Source organism: Lepisma saccharinum, chromosome 2 (assembly GCF_977018435.1).
Source record: "Lepisma saccharinum chromosome 2, izLepSacc3.1, whole genome shotgun sequence".
Taxonomy (NCBI): Eukaryota; Metazoa; Arthropoda; class Insecta; order Zygentoma; family Lepismatidae; genus Lepisma; species Lepisma saccharinum.
In genome coordinates this window covers 178,445,317-178,467,122 of record NC_139230.1, presented here as the reverse complement: position 1 = coordinate 178,467,122, position 21,806 = coordinate 178,445,317, and the positions used below count along the sequence as shown (strand labels likewise).

The 21,806-nt window shown below is 37.1% G+C and overlaps 1 protein-coding gene across 1 annotated transcript in view; it reads right to left on the bottom strand.

Moving 5' to 3' along the window:
- Positions 1-21,806, bottom strand: part of LOC145980696 (coiled-coil domain-containing protein 77-like) — an 81,464-nt gene that overhangs the window by 50,205 nt on the left and 9,453 nt on the right. The gene's annotated exons all lie outside the window — the stretch shown is intronic.

The following is a 21,806-nucleotide window of genomic DNA, read 5'->3' as shown; positions in this document are numbered from 1 at the left end:
TGCGCCATGGGGGAGGCCAGAATATAATATATGCCGCGGTGGCTCAGTCGGTAACGTGTCTGACTACCATACTCAAGGTCCTGGGTTCGATCCCCGGCCGGTTCAAATCCGGGAACTTTTCTAACGTTGGAAGCGGCCCCGGCGCCCACCCAGCGTCGAATAACATGGGTACCTGGGGGAAACCCTGGGGGGTAAAGGCGGTCAGGGGCATGATGCTGATCACATCACCCCCACTCACGACCGGATCAAGAAAGTGTGGGGCATTACCCCCACACCACCTATACGCCTTCATGGCGTGGTGCTAAGCACAGGGGAGCACTTTACTGTTTTTTACTTTTTTACTGTCTACATCAGTACCCAGACCAGATCTGGAGATCTGGCCAACGTGATGTAATTGTGGAAGAGCACCGTCATATTCCCATGTTGACTGCAGAGCAAGCAGCAGTATTGAAGCATTGTAAAAGGGTTGGAAGGGAGGGAGTACTTATTGGCCTCCACAAGTGCAAAAAAGTTGCACAAGCCTGACTTAGACTATTTGCAGAAATTAAGTCACATTGGAGAAGCTCCTTATCAACAAGAAAATGCAAGGCAGTTCTCTTGAAATAAAAGAAAGTGTTACTTCATTAAATCTAATGGACATTAACTCCATTTCAAAATGTATCTGAGGCTTAATTTCTTTATGCCTATGATACAAGCTGAGAGTGTAATAATTTGCTTTAAGTACACTTTGTGCTTCAGATAGCCTCATCAAGAATAGATCTACAGTTTAACCTTTAGCGTATGATAGCCTCTACCACCTGTAAGCCTCTATAGATGGGATAAGCACTATTCTAATGAGGCATGATGTAGAAAATAAATCATAGCAGGAGAACTATTTGTCATTGACAGGTGAGATTTTTTGTCCTGAATGAGATTTTATATATTTACCTCAAAATAATGATAGTTAAAATAAAAAAAGAAAGATAGAACAAGAAAATTGAAATTTTACACAAAAAATCATCTGGCAGTTCACTGTGACCACCACAATAAACTAATGTGAATAAAAAATTAGTAAGTAGCATTATTCTGTTCCTACAATCCCCTGAACTTGTTTTGAAAATTTCCATATACTTATTGGGGAGAAAGATAAAAATGTGTAATGCACAGATAAGCAATGTATCAATGTTATTGAATACAGTTTCGAAAAATCGGTTGAAGCACAACAAAAGACCATGTTTTGAATACATAACACTCCCATTAACAAATATTGAGAAAAAACAGGAAATAAATTTTATAAAAAGGTAATCATTTTCAGGAATTATTTTAAAAATCTGTCCTCTGCTACTAGATCTCTAATTGGCAGACTGCAAAAAAAAAAAAAAAAAAAAAGAAAGAAAAGAAAAAAAGGTCTCATAATTAAAAAACCCATCTGCGAGGAGGTGCGCCTACAATAATATGCAACACGCACGTCAAGCCCAGGTGTTCGACATTGCGCAAGCGAGCTTCACGTCACAGTTGTGCACAGGCATTGATGCCTGCCAGGTTTTTCTATTACCCGGGTCTTAAGAAGACCCGTGAGACTCGATGCGAGCACTACTGTCAGACTTGCCAATGGCTATTATATTTCACTGTGCATGGAAATATTTGAATTTCTGCTTGGTGCAGGTGCCTTGAGGTTGTATAACCATTGGCGGAATGGTTGAAACGGGTGACCACACTGGGCCTCGCGTCCCATGAGATTGATACAAAAAATGTAATACATGGAAGTGAGAAAGATAGAAAAGGCTTATTTTTGTGGGCAATAAAATTAAAACTTTTTTTATCTGGCTTTATATTCTAGTTTAACATTATAATTTGAATGAATACGTCAAATCAGAGGCGGGCGGGAGTTCTAAGCCTAAGGAGCCCCAAAAAAGTCAAAATAATTCTCATTTCTCATGTGAAACATTAACGCAAAAATTGCTTGGACAATATTATCCAATTATTATTTTCTTGAATAGAAAGTGCTTTGTCTCGGCTTTTCTTCTGTCTTGTGACCTTGCATACCCTACCCGATTTTAATATGTTAATAATAAAGCACCTCAAACTGCCACAGAGCAAAGTATGGGGCATTTAAATGCTTCCGGTGTTTTAAACTGAAGAAGGGTATGGATAATATTAGCAGTTCTTCCTTCGTTCCTAAACTTCAGATGCAGATATTGCCTTCTTTAACAGGCATGAAGATGATTTATCTTCCAAATATCCTGATAAAGTTCTACGTTTCAGGAATGTGCTTAAATCTGAAATCAAGTTCTTTGGCAAAGTTTATTCTCCTTGATAGCTCTACACTAGCTTCCAGTGTTCTCTGTATCCTGTACCGCCTTCTGTTTGTTTCCTACTCTTCAAGTAACAACCACGAAAAAATAACTATATTTCTCAAAATTGAAACTTAGAAAAAACTTCTAGAAGGTAGTGTCGAATGGTATGATTCAGCCCAAATTTAGCGGACTCTGTAATCTCACTTTTGAATGAGACAGGGCAAGATCTAATGTAAAAGTGTCATTCGCTGCCCAGAAGCCAGCTTTCTGTTTAGCAAGGTGGTTTGATTTAAATCAAGATTTAAATTGGGGAATTCTATTTTAAAAAAATCAGTTATTGAAATCACTTTAAATAAAATTACAGAATAATGTACACAAGAAATTTGTAGATATCAGAATCACTTTTTGTGAAAGTATATTAATCTCGTATTCATTTAATGGTGTTTATTATGCTCTAAGAAAGGAAATAAAGGAAACAAAATATATGTACTGATGGGGTGAAGCTCATACGAAAATAAATGTAATATGTCATCTGAAAAAAAAAACCACTTAAATTTCCCTTGATTTAAAATTCTATAATTTTTATAAGCAAAAATAGCATATTTTTTAAATAGCATAATATACAAAATACTAATCATGTTAAACCATAAATAGTGTCATTTTCATTAAACTGTAAATAAATATGGCAGCTGATATTTGGCTAACTATCATTAAAACCTCTAAAATTCGGTTACAAAGACTGTAAATATTATTTTAAGTTAAACTTATAAAGTACATCCAGAATTTATTATTTTCACTGTAAAAAAAGTTACTGAAATTACAATAGTTTCATTAACACACTTAACAAACATTTTCATATTAGGTTCATTATGTTCAGTTCCAGAAACAGAGATATGCATATTTACATGTAATTTGTTATTTGCTTTAATCAAACTGTTCAAATATTTTACAGGGCCATTTTTCAGAAAAAACCTTTCTATTTAAAATATTTGTCTATGTGTACGATGCCAAAGAAAATATCAATTTTTATCCACCCAGCTGTTAACGAGGGGCAGGGGAGGGATTAAGTAAGTATTTTTATTTTCTTGAATACATAAATGTCCAAGAAAGATATGTTGTAATATGTGAAAATTAAGAGGTAGAGCATCGATTTGTATAATTATTAATGTAAGTGTAGCCACAACCAGCCATTCTAAGTAATTACATACATTTCCTGGAAGAATCTGACTGTACTTGAGGGACCCAAATTTGTTTCTTGCGGATGCGTACTTTACGATTTTGTTACCCCACTGCGTCAAATATTTAATATTACAGAACATTAAGACGTAACAACAAAATGAGATTCACAATTATTATTATCATCTAAGCCCTAAAATTCAAAGTTAACTGGTAGAATTAATGTGCAACAAAGTCAAAATTGATAATTAAAAAAGTCAAATTAGCTGTATCAATTGATTACACAAAAGATTTCACACTTATGGGGCAAATGACTATCGTTTTAAGATTTGTTGATGTTGAAACCGATTGTGTCGAAGAGCTTGTAGGTAGATACTTTGGGCTCCTAGACAGGATTGTGGTTTAGCGCACCCCCTTCCCCCCGCTCTATCAAGCACAGACATTTTATGTGCGTCCTTCGATATTTTCTACTTAAGCCATGGTTTGTGACATTTACATCCTACAAATTTGAAAGGAGGAAACAAAGAACGACCCATTAAATAATATATAGGTTATATTTATAGGTTCTTAGTTTGTATTTCTGATTTTTTTAAAGTATATAAATATAATACTTTGCTGACATTTCCTTGATGACTGTGTATCGATTCACATTGATATTTCAAACTTAAAGAACGGATGGAGCCTTGCATTCTAATCTCGCCCAGGGCCTCACGATATGTTGCTACGCCACTGTACCTAAGATATTTGTAACTTCTCAAATTAGTTTCATTATTATGTCAAACCAACTACCACATATTTTCCAAATTTGTTTCGAAGGTCTTGAAATAGGTTTGTGTGTCTTGTTCATTTTATGTCACTTTTCTGGTCTTGAAATCGTAAATCTTCTCTCGGTTTCATTTTTACGTTGTTCGTTTGTTGAAATGTGTAAATAGCATTGCCTGCTATTTGCACCTGTATGAAGATACAAGCTAACAATAATTATATTTTGCATGTATTACTATCAATGCAGTCTGTAGAACTAGATAACTAGCAACAACATTTTCTTTTTTGTACTGGGTACAGAGTCTGAAGACTAGAAGGTTCAAACATTACGTTTAGTTTATGTTTTGAAATAAAATAAATTTCTGCGTTGGTCAGCATATTGAGTTTTTCATATCATGGAAACAAGGCTTAATAGTGTTACAACAACATGAGTAAATGACGATTTGTTGAAAGAGATGACAATATTCAAAAACCTTTTATAATGCAAATTCTGATTTAATGTTCCATTTTATGGACCATCGTGCCTTAGTGTTCAGGGGAGGGAGGGATTTGAGCAACTAATTCGGATATTGAATTGGCAAAATTACACCAGAGAGAAAATCTGTTTGATTGATTCACTCATTTATTTGGTCAATTTATGCACAATAAGGCTAATCGGGACTCGACCTATAGTTTAAAGTGGGATCTGAACCACCATGTGCCTCCACCAGGTATCAAACCCGGTACCCCTTGATTACAAGGTGAGGAAACTACCACTGTGCCATAGGGGAGCACCCCCTCTCAAAAAAGTATAATGTAGAACAACCACCAGTAACACAAAGTTCCAAAATATTTACGATGGCACTTTTTGCGAAACTTGGTCCGTGCTCCTTTACAGGTGTCAGCAGTGGCGGCAATTAGGGGTGGGGCCGAGAGAGTGCAGTTGCCCCTCCCCCTCAACTTTTTGAAACATTTGCACCATGATAACATCATGTCTTAAGGGAAATTAAACTGTCCTTCCCCCCCTCCCCCCCCACTTTTGCACCTTGGCCCCCTAGTTTTGGAACCCAATCGCTGCCACTGGGTGTGAGTGATACAAATGTTTTCTACCAAGGAATAAATGTCTGCAATTTCAAATTGATAAAAGTGATGAACATTTTAAGTGCTCCTAGAACAGTTTAGAATCTAAAAGTTGGCAACGGTGACTGCGTGACTCATGTATCTGGAGACGGTGCAAAACCGGAATGAGCATACGCTGAAGATAAGCGAGCTTCGTCATGCAAGGCCTTCCAGTTACCCGTGGGCTTTCGATGCTTGACGGCTCAAAGTTCAGATATATAGTTTCACTCGCCCGCTCGCCAGCCAGGCGGGCCTAGTAAGCGATTCTGACCGATATGCAGCTCTCTGTTCATAATACAAGGTTCACCCATAAAAAAAACTAACTTCTTTCTTTAGGAAAGAAAACAAGTAATTACCTTCAAATGACTTTATCACCTTCAAAATAATTACCAGAGGAGGCAATACACTTTGACCTGCATTTGTACAGGTCTTGGAAACACTGTTGATAGTCATTGACAGTAAGTGTTCGCAAAATACATTTAACATTTAATTTAATGTCAGCGACATCATCAAATCTTTGACCTTTCATAGCAATCTTAAGCTTGGTAAAAGGAAAAAATCAGCAGGCGATAAGTCCAGAGAATATGGAGGGTGACTTATCACTATCACTGAATGCTTAGCAAGGTATTGTTGTACAGACAATGCGGTATGAGGCCGAGCATTATCGTGTAACAGAAACCATTGGCCAGAATCACAGAGGTCCTTCCTAACCTGCATCATCCTGTTTCTGAGTCGATCAAGCACGTCCTTGTAATACCACTGATCGATTGTTTGGTTTTCAAAGACAAATTCATGGTCTATCACCTCTCACCACTGCATGAAATTTCTCCACATTGTCATCATTTCTTGATATTGAAGGGCATCCTGATCTTCGTTCATCTCGACACTTTCACATCCACCTTTGAAATGATTGTACCAGTCATACACCTGGGTTCTTGATAATGTTGCATCACCATACACTGCCCATATCATCTTTCATGTTTCGATAAACGATTTACCTAAAGTTGCAAAAAAAAAGGTGGGATTTTTGACTGGATGGTTTTTTTTCCAATAAAAAGCTGCCTTTCTTAGAAAAAGAACTGGAATTCTTGGCGTTTTACAAATTACAGTTAACCTATTTCACTAGAAGTTACTGTTATGAGTTTACAGGTTTGTAGTGACATATTTTACAACTAGCTAAAAAAATTTACATCATGTAGCAGCCAAAAGACATATATTGGCCAATCCCAGTGGACACACAGTCGATCAGATACAAATTTAACCCTAGCCAACCGGGGAGTTGGGGGGACACTTCGCAGGCCCACCCACCACCTCTATTTTTTTTAGATTTGTCAACTGTTTAAAAATAATAAATTACATTGTTTCCTAGGATGTTCCCAATATTTCTTTATTACTTTTGTACATAAAAACATAAATGTAATGTCATTAGGAGGCAAAATGCACTTGGTGGGCATAACAGGTACCATCCTTGAATGTGTCTCATGCCAGTGACAATGTATAATTAGTTGGTAATGATACTAATTATTGTAAATATTATATTTAATAAACAAATACACTTCTGCAAACAAAAAAGGATTAATAAAAATTATTACGTATTTTGTGAGTTTCAGTGAATGATAAAATATAGCCTATGTGAGAGACATGCAATAATTGGTTATTATTTTTTATTAATGATAATAATTTTTGTAATTATTATAATTAATAAATAATTGCTTATGTAATCAGCAAAGGAAGCAGTGATTCAATAATAAAATGGTTTCTTGAATTTTAGTGATAAAAAAAGTGTGGGCCTGTAAGTTGCCCCAGGTATGTAAGTTTCTTGTATGGCATGGGTAAGCTAGGGTTAAAACTGAACGTGTAGTTCACATCTGACCATGAAATGGACTTAGAAAATGCTTTTACATGTTTGTGTCTCAATTTAAACATTGATGTCATAAAATATGAAACAAATGATATCAAAATATTCGATGTTTTGGGACAATTAAAAATCTTTACTGTTCACAACACACATGGAGAAGTATACGTACTATGCGAATGTGTGTATATATCCTGTTTAACGGAGCTTTCAGATGAAAGCAACACGTGACTCTTGGAAACCAACCATTAGAAGTTTTCGACCCAAAGCAGCATAAGCTGCAAGTGTCACTTGTCACTTGGAAGCAGACCCTCAGTAATCCATTCAAACCTTTGAACCGAAGTGCGACAATGAGCTAAACATGTCACTTGCATGTTGCTCAGACTATAATGTTTTCTCAATGGAATGCATCGTGCTACTTCAGTCTGTTGTTCTTGCATGCACGGTGAATGCTTTGCATTATACTGAAGGAGACTGTGTCACTTGTCATCTGTGACTTCAGTCTGAAAGCTCCTTCAGTGGCAAACATCGTGTCTCCTTGGTCTTGTTTGTGCATGTGTGGTGAATGCTTACTTATAGACTGAAGGGGACCATGTCGCTCGTCACTTCAATGTTACACCCCCTACTGTCATGTGTTGCTTCCGTCTGAATGTTCTCCAAACTTAACAAGATTTTTAGTTACTTCATCAAAGATTAAGATTTAATTTAGCCTGAAATTACAGAAAACAAATTGCAAGTACTGTCGGAAAAAATGCTGGTGTTTTGATACAAGGTTCCTTTCATAATCATGAATGGGCCTCTGGAGTGACAAAGTAATGCTGTTGCCTTGTAACAAGAAGGGTTCTGAGGTTCAATCTTCAGTGGAGGAACAATGCTTCAGATATCATTTCAAACTGTAGGTCCAGTCCAGATTTCTTAAAATAGATTTATTTTTGCCATTTGCGGCCAGTCTTATTTGCTTCTGCTTCAGTTTTAGTGCCATTGTTTAACAACCACCAGTCTGCAAAAGGTCCGTTGCACCCAGGGGTTGATGACTAATTTAAATCTAATTTTATATTTGACAGCAAGTCCAGGGGCGCCGACTTGTCAAAATTATTGGGGGGGCTCTGATCACTGAAATAAATTAATGAATGACTCACTCTCTCCCTTTTTTTAAGTTTTAGCCTCAGTGTTCGGAATCTCATAAAAGCTAGGGGTGTGCGGGATCCCGAAAAGTCGGGACCGGGATTGGAAAAAAAAATTCCCGTCCGATCCTGACTTCGGGAAATGATTTCCCGACTTTTCAGGATCCCGAGCAGTCAGGAAATACCGAATGCTCATTTTAAAATGTCGTTATTTCTCAACGTTTTCTGCATTGTCAATTTCTGGAACTTATAGTAAATTGTTACCATCCCGCACACCCCTAATAAAAGCCCATGAATTCCTCAAAAATATAATTTTTTTTATTCACAGTTTGAATGCAGAATATTAATTGTCCATGGATGGATATGTCACAAGTTTGGTCAACCATAATAGTAAAAATAATAATAAAAGTGAGAGCCATTTGTAGCCCGAACATCCCATCCACTACCCTAAAGTGAGAATCATGGAACTTCAGACCTTCTGTAAACAAAAGCACGTGTACCCTAACAGTGTTGCAAACTTATGGAAAAAAAATAATCCACATAGCTTACAAGGTGTACAAACGTTCCGTTTGTCAACAGATGCGGAATAAGCAGTGTATCACTGAGTGATGACCTGTTGAAAGTTATTGAATGTATGTTTTAAAAAAAAGGTTAAAACAATGTACATGTTGCCTGTTGGCCGATTTTCAGACTCATCACCGAAGTTCCCTGACTCGAATCCCGGCATGGGTGTTATTTGTGAGAGTCCCTTCATCAATTTCATCTGACGATCACTCATTCTCATCGTCGGGATTAGCCAAAAGTGGAAGAAAAGCAACGCTAAATTTAAAAAAAATCAAATACAAAATGTACATCTTATCCCCCAGGAGTAAGACGGTTCCGTACCAAAGAATTAATTTTCTCTCATATTTTACTAAAAAAACCTTGCTAGAAGAATGTGACACATGAGATAAATTACATTTTGAAACCGGGGTTTCTTCATTAAATTTATTTGATGTTGGAAAGTGTTATGATTTATTATTATAGATAATGAAAGTAAGCTAATACATATGATTTGATTGACTAAATTAATAATTATGCAGCAAAGACACCAAAAACGGTAACTTAGATGGGCTTAAAAGTGGGGAAAGAAGACTGTAGAATACAGAAATATTTTGAGGCAGTCACATTTTATTGTACGCTACATATAAAATAAAATGCATATTTGGGGGTGAATTTTTAAATATTGTCACATTTTTCTTCTCTCTTGTTGTGAGGTGTTCATTTTAAATCAACCTTCCTCACCCTACGGCTTGCCCTGCTTCACCCGCAAAAGTATTCCGGAGTGTGAGGATGTCACCATCCGGATGGTGAACACCTCTGTATTAGAGATAGACTCCTGTGTCCCACCCCATCCCCGGAGGATCGTCACTGACAATGTGAAATCACACTATCATATGCCGACATTCGACATACCACTTCAGTTTCTGTACTTAGTGAGAAGTATTGTGGTTGGCAACAGCCTAATAACGGATTTTTTCCGCATCATGTAGTCCGTTCTGTAAAAGTACGCTAATGGAAGAAAAACGTGTAAATTACATTGGATTGTACATTTTAAAATATATTTTCATTGAAGGTTTCTGTTTATAATAATAATACGTGATTATTGTATAAATTACAATCGATCACGTGAACAGCAAGAAAATAGCGCCAGTTTCGAACATGGCGACTTCCATGCGTGCAGGAAGGTCTCCCGTGTTTTCAGAGTAGTCTTTCGGAAATACAGCCGTTTGAAAAGTGGCAAGAAGCAGGTTGTTCTTAACGTTTATGTGACGTTGTGTCGGTGCTATCCTAAGCAAGCAGTGAAGTTGGTGTCCAAGTGTAATTGTGTGTTTGCGTCTTTGTATTTTCGGTGTGGTGAAAGGAAAACTACCGGTCAAGTTGCGAGTCCCGCAAACAAAAAACACGTTGTTGCTCGTATAAACAAGTACACCGATTTTGAGATAAATGCAATACAACGCGAGGTGCTTTCGTATTCTTTCAATCAAAGAGCCGTCCTGTCCACTGTGGAGAAGATGTTGATAGTGATGATTGATGATCTCCCCAATTTTAGCAGTCGACGTTAAATCGCCTCTTGTGCCACGTTGAGTTCCTTTTTGGGAAGCAAATTTGACAGACCGTACTCTGTCGAGCGCCGAAAATGCCTCAAGTTCAAAAAGGAACTGCTGAATCAAGGTAAGAAAATACATTACTTGCATGAGACGAGCGTAAATAATGTGCTTATTATGGTCTTCTTGTTTTCTAGTGCACGAGAAAGCGAGAGAAAGATAAACAATCTCTTTTTATTCCCCGGCTTATCTTTGTTCAGCTTCTGTTAAAACTGGCGGTATATTTGTTGCACAAAGGAGAAAACAATACTCCACATGTCAACAATGTTGGGCAATAATTTGGTGGAAATAAAACCAAAAGGCTTGAATTACTGAAACGAATCTCCCTCTCTTGTATCACTTTGGCGCTGTCATGCTGAGAGAGGAGGGGGGAAGGGGGATCTGTTAACCCAGAGTCAGATAAATTGAACTTTTGGCATACAAAAATATCTTCATTCTTGAACAAGAACACGTATTTAATCACTTGTAGAAAATTTATTATACTTCAATGTGTAGATTATCAGTTAAAATAAGAATACGTTTTTCCATGTTATGTAAAATTAAAGGTTGCGAGTGAGCAGCATATGATGGCCGCACCATTCACGAACAGCTGGCGTGGAGTGATACGTTACTCGAAGTGAGACGGTTGTTTACAGAAGGTCGGAAGGTTCGTGATTCTTACTTTAGTTCAAGCACATCGTCTTTTGAAACTCTTTTTAGTAAAAATTTTAACAATACTCATAATTACATACTTAGTATATAGTAATAAGTCATGTGTTTTGCTGTCTCTGGTCATAGCCTCCCCAAAGTTGATGGTTTAGAAAATTTTAAATGTGTATTTAAAGTTAAGTTCATTTGGCACAATTCAGAGTAAACTTTACAAGAGAAGCAAAATATTACATTAGATCCTCTTAAGCAAAATTATTTGGGGGGCTCGAGCCTCCCCAAGCCCCATGGAGTCAGTGCCTATGAGTAAGTCTATACATAATTGAACTATAATATAGTTGATATATTAAGGCTCGGCTGGGCCTTTGGCATGCGAATGGGTGATTTTTTTCAAATTTTCCTCTCCATTCGAAAAACCTCTTGGATATTTCAAAATATGAAAAATTACAAATGCTTAGAATCACGTCAATGCTCTAGAAGGAATTCTAAACCTATGTAATTTTTCATATTTTGAAATATCCAAGAGGTTTTTCGAATAGAAAGGAAAATATATATATATAAAAAAAATGTGCATTCAAATGCCAAAGGTCCAGCCAAGCCTTAATTAAGGGTGCATATTAATTTCAATATAAACTTTAAAGATCAGAAATGTAATTATGAGTGAAATTGTTGGGATCAGGGCATTGACTTGTAAGAAATAAATTTACTGGGCTGTGGTCTCACAAAGGTTGAGAACCACTGCAACAAGCAGCCAAAATACATCACTAGTTGCACCGTGCTCAGGTTTAGCTGCCGTTTAACCAAATTATACATGATGTACCTATTGCAAATCCAGAATACAAATATATTTTACTGAACACAAAATTTAATGTAAAGAGATTTGATACCAGATTTTCAAAAGGTAGAGCAGTATTTTATTTTTTACTTCATGTACGTGTTCGTATAACAAATTCAAACATTGAAAATCATATTATACTATTAGGTTCTATTGGAAACACATACAAAACTACTAAAGTTATGTGAATATGTTTATACTACATAGATATATTTAAAAATGCTACCGAAATATGAAGATAACACTCTGAAAGAACAGCTCATTCAAAAAAGCCAGCTTTCTTGAAAACACTGTTTATGTCTAGCTACAAATTTCGTATTGTAAATTGTATTTTATATTTAGAAATGAGTGTCTATTTTACAGTACGGAGATAAACTAAAACCATGGAACAGGAAAAATACTGCCAACTCTAGATTTATCCAATTTGTAACAAAACTTTATGCTGTAACGTTGTTCCATCTTGGTGCACGTATTTTGTACACCCCCTCCACATGACCTGCATCTGACGCACACTTGCCCCGATACCGACTGCCTGTAACAGGTTGAAACATGCACTTACGGGAAGTTTAGATATAGCTCTTTGCAGTGTTCCCTGAATACGGTACCTTTTTATTTGGTTTTGTTCTCCTTTTTTTGACAGTTCGGTATCTTTATGGGTGGACCTTGTATAGAGCGACCACAAAGAAAAGAACCTTTGGCCAAAGTCTCTGTGCATCTTCCCCTCCATCAGTTCAACTCAGGCCACTCTCTCTCTCCCTTGCCTGTGGTTCCAATATTTTCCCATGCTACCTGGTTTACTGCAGGTAAAGCAACTTTTTTTTCATACAAATACAAACTGCCAGAAAATTTTAAGTTGTCGGGCTTCTGGTAAGGTTTTGTTTCATATGCATGCCTACATTAGTGTATTATTCATATCTAATTAATAAAAATAAGATTGTATTGGTAAACTAGGTCAAATTTTCAAAATATGCCACTGCATAGTAGTATATAAATACAACAAACACATATCAGAAAAAAAATATTGTTGAAAAGTAACCCATTCATAATTTACACTATCAATAACATTACATATTTTTTTCCTGGACAAAAATATTTCTTCGAAAAGCACTTGTTAAAAATAGTTTGAAGAGATCGGGGGGGAAAAAAAACAAGATTTTTCCGTGGCTTTTCCCCCCAAAGTGTTTCAAATCAAAATGCATTACTTGGCTGCATTTATCTTATTTCACAGCTTTCCTTTATGTCTCTACTGTAAAAAAGATGCCCATATCTATATTTAAAGTACAACTTTCAACATGGAATTCATAGCTAGACATAAGCAGTTTGCAAAAATTATTACCTTTTTGAATGGATAGTTATCTTCAAATTTCAGTAGGTTTTTAAATATATCTACATAGTATATACACACACTCACATAGCTTGAGTTGTATATATATATTGTAAATAGAATCTAATAGTAAAATTTTCAATGTTTGACTTGTTTGATAAGTCCACTTTATGCACAGATAGAATCATTGGGACTGGACCTACAGTTTAAAGTGGGATCCAAACCACTGCACAATGTGCCTCCACCATGTATTGTACCTGGGATTCCTTGATTACAAGGCCACGACATTACCACTATGCAATGAGGGAGGCACTTTTCAATATTTGGATTTGTACATAAAGCAAAAGAAAAATAAGAAATCTTGCTACATCTTTTAACACACTTAATCAAATGTATCCTTGATGATACAGTTTCTTATTTAACTATGTCTATAAACAAAAATCTATTATGAAACTCCATTACATTTGTACTTGGCATAAAATATTTGTATTCTGGCTTTCAAGTGTATCATGGTTAATTTGACTTAATGGCCACTATACTTGGCCATGGAACAAGATGTGGTGTATTTTGGCAACCTAATGTAGTGGGTTTCAACCATTGAGACCACAGCATGGTAAATTCATTTTATAAAATTCAATGCCCTGCTCAGAACATTCTAATTTCTATTTTTTTTAACATCATACATTAACATGCACCCTAATAGTAATTTATAGAATATATGTCTAGGCTTGTCGATTTCATTGATTTAGTTTATTTTACTTCGCGTTTGTGGCTCTTGGATAATTTGCAAAGATGGGGATGAGTGATGAAATTGATGAATGGACATTCACAAACAACCAAGCCCGAGTGGGATTCGAACCCGGGACCCTTGGCATCGCAGCGCAATGTGCTGACCATCTAGGCTTGTCAACAAACTAGAGTTGCAAAAAAGCTGGCTCTTCTGAATGAAGGTTTTTCCCCGATAAAAAGCCAGCTTTTTGGGGGGGAAAAATGGAAATTTTGTCTTTTTTGGCTTCTTACCAATTACAGCTAACCTATTTTACTTGAAGTTACTGTTATGAGTTTACAGGTTTGTAGTGACATATTTTACAACTAGCTAAAAAAATTTACATGACGTACCAGCCAAGAGAGACATATTGGCCAATCCCAGTGGACACATATTGCATAGTGGTTCAGACACAATTTTAACCCTAGCTTACCGAGGGGGCAGATTGCAATGCCACCACCTCTAATTTTTAGATCTTTCAACTGTATAAAAATAAATTACATGGTTCCCTAGGATGTTCACAATAATTCTGTAATACTTTTGTTCATAAAAACATAAACATAATGTAATTAGGAGGCAAAATGCATATCAGGTGCCATCTTTGAATGCATCTCATCCGATACACTCATGCCAGTGACAGTGTGCAATTGGTTGGTAATGATGGTAATTATTATATTTAATAAACAACTGCACTTCTATCAAGCTGTGATAGCCGCGTTAGCGCAGTCGTTATGGGCATCTGACTACCATGCGAGAGACCTGGGGTTCGATCCCCGGCGGAGGAGAACCGGGATTTTTTCCACCTGTTCAAGCAGCTCCGGCGCCCACCCAGCATTGTATAAAGTGGGTACCTGAAGGAAACACTGGGGGGTAAAGGCGGCCAGGGGCATGGTGCTGATCACATCACCCCCACCTTTGGTTGTGATCAAGAAAGTGTGGGGCCCTAACTCCACACTCCCTATATGGCTTCATGGCATGGTGCAAAGCACAGGGGAGCACATTACCTTTACTGAACTTCTACAAACAAAAAAGCATTAATAAAAAAGTTATTATGGATTTTGTGAGTTTTAGTGAATGATAAAATATATATGAGACACACTCATGAAATAATTGGTTATTATTTTTTATTAATGATAGTAATTATTGTGATTATTATAATTAATAAATTCCTGCACATATGTAATCAGCAAAGGATGCAGTGATTCAATAATAAAATGGTTTCTTGAATTTTAGTGATAAAAAAAGTGTGGGCCTGTAAGCCGCCCCAGGTATGTAAGTTTCTTGTACGGCATGGGTAAGCTAGGGTTAAAACTAAAAGTGTAGTCCTGATGAGCACATCTGACCATGAAATTGACTTAAAACAACCTTTTACATGTTTGTGTCTCAATTTAAACGTTTATGTCATAAATTATAAAACAAATGTTAATATCAAAATATTCGATGTTTCGGGGCAATTTCAGATCTTTACTGTTCACAACACACATGGAGAAGTATACATGCTATGCGAATGTGTGTATATATCCTGTTTAATGGAGCTTTCAGATGAAAGCAACACGTGACTCTTGGAAACCAACCATTAGAAGTAAATGCAATATTTCGACCCAAAGCAGTATAAGCTGCAAGTGTCGCTTGTCACTTGGTCTGTACAGTTTTCTCAGGGAACTTTCAGATTGAAGCAACAAGTGACGCTTGTCACTTGGAAGCAGACCCTCAGTAATCCATTCAAACCTTTGAACCAAAGTGTGACAATGAGCTAAACATGTCACTTGCATGTTTCTCAGACTATAATGTTTTCTCAATGGAATGCATCGTGCTACTTCAGTCTGTTGTTCTTGCATGCACGGTGAATGCTTTGCATTATACTGAAGGAGACTGTGTCACTTGTCATCTGTGACTTCAGTCTGAAAGCTCCTTCAGTGGCAAACATCGTGTCTCCTCGGTCTTGTTTGTGCATGTGTGGTGAATACGTATTACGTAAATATGTGTGTATATCCTATTTAACAGAGCTTTGAGATGGAAGTGACACGTGGCTCTTGAAAACCAACCCTTAGAAGTAAATGCAACCTTTCGAACTGAAGCAATATAAGCTGCAAGTGTCGCTTGTCCTGTAGCGTATTCTCATAGAACTTTCAGACAGATGCAACAAGTGACATGTGTCACTTGTAAGCAGACCCTCAGTAATACATTCAACCTTATGAAACAAAGTGCGACAATGAGCTAATCATGTCACTTGTATGTTGCTTGGACTAGACTGTTTTCTCAATGGCGTGCATCGTGCCACTTTGGTCTGTTGTTCTTGCATGCACGGTGAATGTTTTGCTTTATACTGAAGAGACTGCATCGCTTGTCACCTGCGACTTCAGTCTGAAAGCTCCTTCAATGGCGCATTGTGTCATCTTGGTCTTGTTTCTTTTTTGTGCATGTGTGGTGAGTGCTTGCTTGTAGACTGAAGGGGCCCATGTCATTTGTCACTTCAATGTAACCCCCACCCCCTTCCCCACTGTCATGAGTTGCTTCGGTCTGAATTTTCTCTATACTTTACAAGATTGTTTGCTACTTTATCAGAGATTAAGATTAAATTTAGCCTGTAAATCACAGAGAACAAATTGCACGTACTGTTGTTGGAATAGGGCCAGATTTTTGATAGGTAATAAGAAGGGGTCTGAGGTTCAATCCTCAGTGGAGGCAGAGTGCTTCGGATCTCATTTCAATCTGTACGTCTAGTCGAAATTAGCCAGATTTATTTAATAGATCTTCTATTTTCCATTTGCGGCCAATCTTATTTGCTTCTGCTTCAGTTTTATTGGCAGTGTTTCTCAATCAGCAGGCCGAAAAGGACCTTTGCACCCAGGGGTTGACAACTAATTTAAATCTAATTTTATATTTGACAGCAAGTCTATACATAATTGAACTATTTATTACTCTTTTTGATTATATCGTAGTTTATATACGAGGGCTATTTTTTTTCAAGGTCCGATCGGTCGTGCAACAAAAACCACAGTGAAATCAAAAAGGTTTATATTTGCAACATTTAGCCTTCCACCTACTTCTCTACATAGTCGCCGCCCAGATTTAGACATTTGTCGTAGCGTGGTACCAACTTTCCAATACCCTCGTCATAGAAGGCAGCCGCCTGTGCTTTCAGCCAATTCTCTATGCTGGTCTGCAGCTCGTTGTCCATGCCAAAATGCTGTCCTCCTAGCCAGCATTTCATGTGCGTAAAGAGATGAAAATCTGATGGAGCCAAGTCCAGGCTTTAAGGTGGGTGATGAAACACCTACCATCGAAAACGCTGCAGGAGTATCTGTGTTGCAGCTGCAGTGTGCTGCCGAGCATTGTCATGAAGAAGGTCAATGCCTGATGACAACATTCCTCGTCGCTTGTTCTGAATTGCCCTTCGTAGACGTTGAAGCGTCACACTGTATGATGCTGCAGTGATGGTCATGCCACGTTCCATGAATTTCACCATCAACACTCCTTTTCTGCCCCAGAACACAGTAGCCATACACTTTCTGATGGAGAAGGTTCGCTTGCACTTCTTTGGTTTACTCGGGGAATGGGAATGCATCCACTGTTTGGATTGCTCTTTTTTCTTCATTTTCGAAATGGACCCATGTCTCGTCCCCTGTGACAATTTTGTTCACAAAATCCTCTCCCTCATCATGGTAGTGCTGAAGAAACATTAAGGTGGTGCCCATTCGCTGTCTTCTGTGCTGGTTGGACCGCATCTTGGGAATCCATCTCGCACAGAGTTTGTGGTACTGAAGTCTCTCACTCACGATGGTATAGAGAGCTGACCTTGAAATTTCGGGAAACGACTCACTCAACACTGAAATTGTGAACCGACGATTTTCTCGAATCGCCTGATCCACTCGCTTCTTTCCCTGACCGCCTGCATCATGAACGTCTGTACGTCCTGCTTCAGAGTTTCTGCACCATTGCCGCACTTTGCTGTCACTCATGAAAGTTTCACCATACACTGCACTCGTCGATGAATTTTGGATGTATTTCACCTGTCAGCATGAAGAAATCGAATAACTGCACGCACTTTACACTTGGCGTGCGACTCTAATGTTCTAGTTATGTTTCCGTCTTCACTGCAACCTCCGAACTGACACGTGCGACGTGACGAGATCAACAAGCATAATACACACACTGTGTAACACATCCACGCACAGCTTCATCAGATTTTCAATGTGGTTTTTAGTTTGCGACCTATCGGACCTTGATAAAAAAAATAGCCCTCATATCAATACTTAATATTCATTTACATATACAGTTTAAAAGATCAGAAATGTATTTATAAGTGATATTTTTGGGTTCAGAACCACTGCAACAAGCAGACAAAATACGTCACTAGTTGCTCCGTGATCAGGTTTAGTGGCCATTTAACCAAATTGTAAATGATGTACTGGAAAGCAGGATTGGTATTTTGCCAAGGTTTTCTTTAGAAAAAACCCAACCCGGGTGTTCTTTTTGGGGATTTTTCAGGTAACGTTTAAAAATGAAATACATTTTCCTCTAGTAGTAATGTATCATTAACATTCAATTTGTATGGCTTTATACCACATCCCAACTATATCTGGAGCAGGCAAACGAAAACAAGTCTTTACGCAGTGGTCAGAAGTAGCGCACTACTTGTAGTGTCGCTATTGTAGCTAGCTACAAAATTTGTAGCTGTAGCAAAGCTACAAAATTCCTCTAGTTGTAGTGAAAATTTTGCTACATCTACATTTTTTTTTAGCATTTTGAGGTGAATTTTGAATGTGGGAACAGGATCAGAAAAAATCGACAATAACCTTTACTTTTGCAGGAGGTTCATAAAGACAGTATATTACTTGGAGATAGATATTATCTACATTATAAATATCTTGATATTGCAGATTCTAGATATCTGCATAATTTATTTCATTAGTATCTGAATAATTCAGATATCCAGATAACTAATTGACATATATGAATATGTTCCAACTAACAGCTACTTTTTTTAAGCTGCATCACTATTTTGGGGAGAAACATGCCTCGTTTGTTGCACTGCTGAAAAAAAAAGTGCCTCGTTTGCGTCACCCCCAGAACAAATCCTGTGGATACCCATAGTGTAAGACACACCAAAATGTCATTAATTGATGTGTAAAACACAACTTGCAGTGCAAAAATGAGCTGACTGACTGACACTGCACTGACAAAGGAATAGTGCCAGCAATAAATGGCTCAGTACATTAACAGCATTGATCATTGTCAGTATATAGGATCTCACCAGCAAGAAATTATTGTTACAAGAACGATAGCGTTTCTGAAATTACAATTATTTTCAAGATAATATTTGTTCTCAAATTTTAAAATTACAATATATTTAGAATACTTGGGTTTATATGACAGTTTCCTCAATATATTTTATAATATTGTAAAAAGTATGTATGAGTTATTGACTTTCCTGAAGAAACTACAATTTTCTTTAGTTAATTCATAGTTTTCAAATTTATGTATTTTTCCCACTTTTACAAATCCTGACATCATCATCATCATCCTTCACAGTTTCCTGCCTCTGGCTGGGTCGGCATAGAAGTCAAGACTATTCATTTTTTCCTGGACTTCCACCACTTCTCTCTTTCCACGGTGTTCCAATCTTGTCCTCTTCTCCTAACACTCTCCACTATCTGATCTTTCCACAGACATCTTGGCCTTACTTCCACTCCTTGTGCATGGTAAGCTCTTACTGGTAGTCTTTCTGCATCCATCCTCTTCATGTGTCTGAACCATCTCATCTGTGCCTGATCTATCATGTCCTGAAGCTTCACCACACCCACTGTCTGTTGGATCTCCTCATTCCTTATTCTACCCCCTCTAGTCTTCCTCAATACTCTCCTTAAAAATTTCATCTCCACTGCCTGCATCTTTCTTTTGTCTCTCTCTGTCATTGTCCAAGTCCCTGCTCCGTATGTAATTATTGGCACATAGTATGTTTTATATATTACCTTCTTGCATTTCATATTAATCTTGGAATGCTTTGATATAGTCTACCACCAACCATTTGTCCTCTTCTGTTTCTATTCTTCTACTTCCACTTCTCTCAATCATGACAATGAGGATGAATGGTTTATTTAATTATTCTTTTCTATAGTCGCTTTTTGCCACTTTCGGCTAATTGTGAGAATGAAGAAGATTGATGAGCAGTGTGGGGAATGGAGGAGCAGGAGCATTCCATTCTCCCAACGTGGCATCTTTCCTAGTTTTTGTTCTCAGTCCATTTTATGCATAGACAAGCTGATCGAGACTGGATCCGAACCACTATGTGCCTCCACTGGGTATCGAACCTGGGACCCTTTTGTAATCAAAGAGCCCCAGGTACTTTTCATTCAAAATGCTGCCTTCATATCAGTCTATTAAAAAATTAAATATTTATTCTCAAGAAAAATATGTTGATGTGAACATAAATCCTACCAAATTCTATTTGTGTATAGTTGTAATTATTAATTTGGGTAACACCTTAATTGCAATATTCATATATCAAATTTGAACTGATATGCCACTTGCATAGGTACATTATTCTCAAAAAAAAAAAAAAAAAAGATTGATTGATTTGATGTTTTAAGTCCACTTTATGCACAGTAAGGCTAATCGGGACTGGACCTACAGTTTAAAGTGGGATCCGAACCACTATGTGCCTCCACCAGGTATCGAGCCTGGGACACCTTGATTACAAGGCGAGGACACTAAACTATAATAAAAATAAGTAACTGAAGTAACACTGCTATCAAAATTATCGAATGACTGGAATCATGATAATAAAAAAACAGAATCTATTTATCAGTATTAGGGGATTTTTTAATATTCATATGGTTGTTTTTAAGTTTTTTATGCTGAAGTAGCGAAGTAGCAAGTAGCGAACACGAGTAGTGTCGCGATCTAGTTTTTGGCAAATGTAGCTGTAGCTGTAGCAAAGCTACATTTTGGAAGAGTAGCTGTAGCAAAGCTATTTTTAAAATGTAGCATTCTGATCACTGTCTTTAAGCAAGTAGTGATGCGAAACGGCTCCACCAGTGAACACGTGAGAGGAAACTGGATTGTTTGGAGCAGGAGGGGGAGGGGTGAGCAACTACACTTACCCAGGGTGGCTACAAACAAGCAGAAATGAAATTCTCTGACTTTTCCAGGTTTTCCAGGACAAAATTTACATTTTTCCCTAACAATTACAAACTAAACTAAAGCGATGTTTTTGCAAATGGAAATAATAAACTCATACAGATCAAGGTATGGATTTGTTAAGTACCAATATTATCTTCTATGAAATTGACTTAATTTCTTTATGATTTGAATTCAAACTGCAAAATAGTGAATTCGGAAAAATTATTACAATTCACAAGCTAAGGATGGATTATGGAATTTTATCATACGCAGTTAAGTTTAAAATAAAATACTTAATTATTTTTTAAGTTATGACTAAATGAGATTAGAGTGAAAAGTGATTGATTAAGAAATAAATTTTGTAATTTATCAATCTCCTTCGCCATTCTCTGTATTATATGTTGATATTTCCACTGAGGTTTGGAACCCTCTGCTTGCAAGAACAATGAGTGCGTACCAGTGGCATCTCGTGGCCTCAAATTTGGCCGGGGCTTATTTTTTAAAGAATTTAAAATATAATGACAATTCACATGAATTACAAAAAATAGGTATTTTTTTCTTCTAGACTACAAAACTGGACTTACTTTTTTGAAAGAATTTAAAATGTAATGACAAATTACATGAATTACAAAAAAACGGGTATTTATCTTCTTTTAAACTACAAAACTGGACT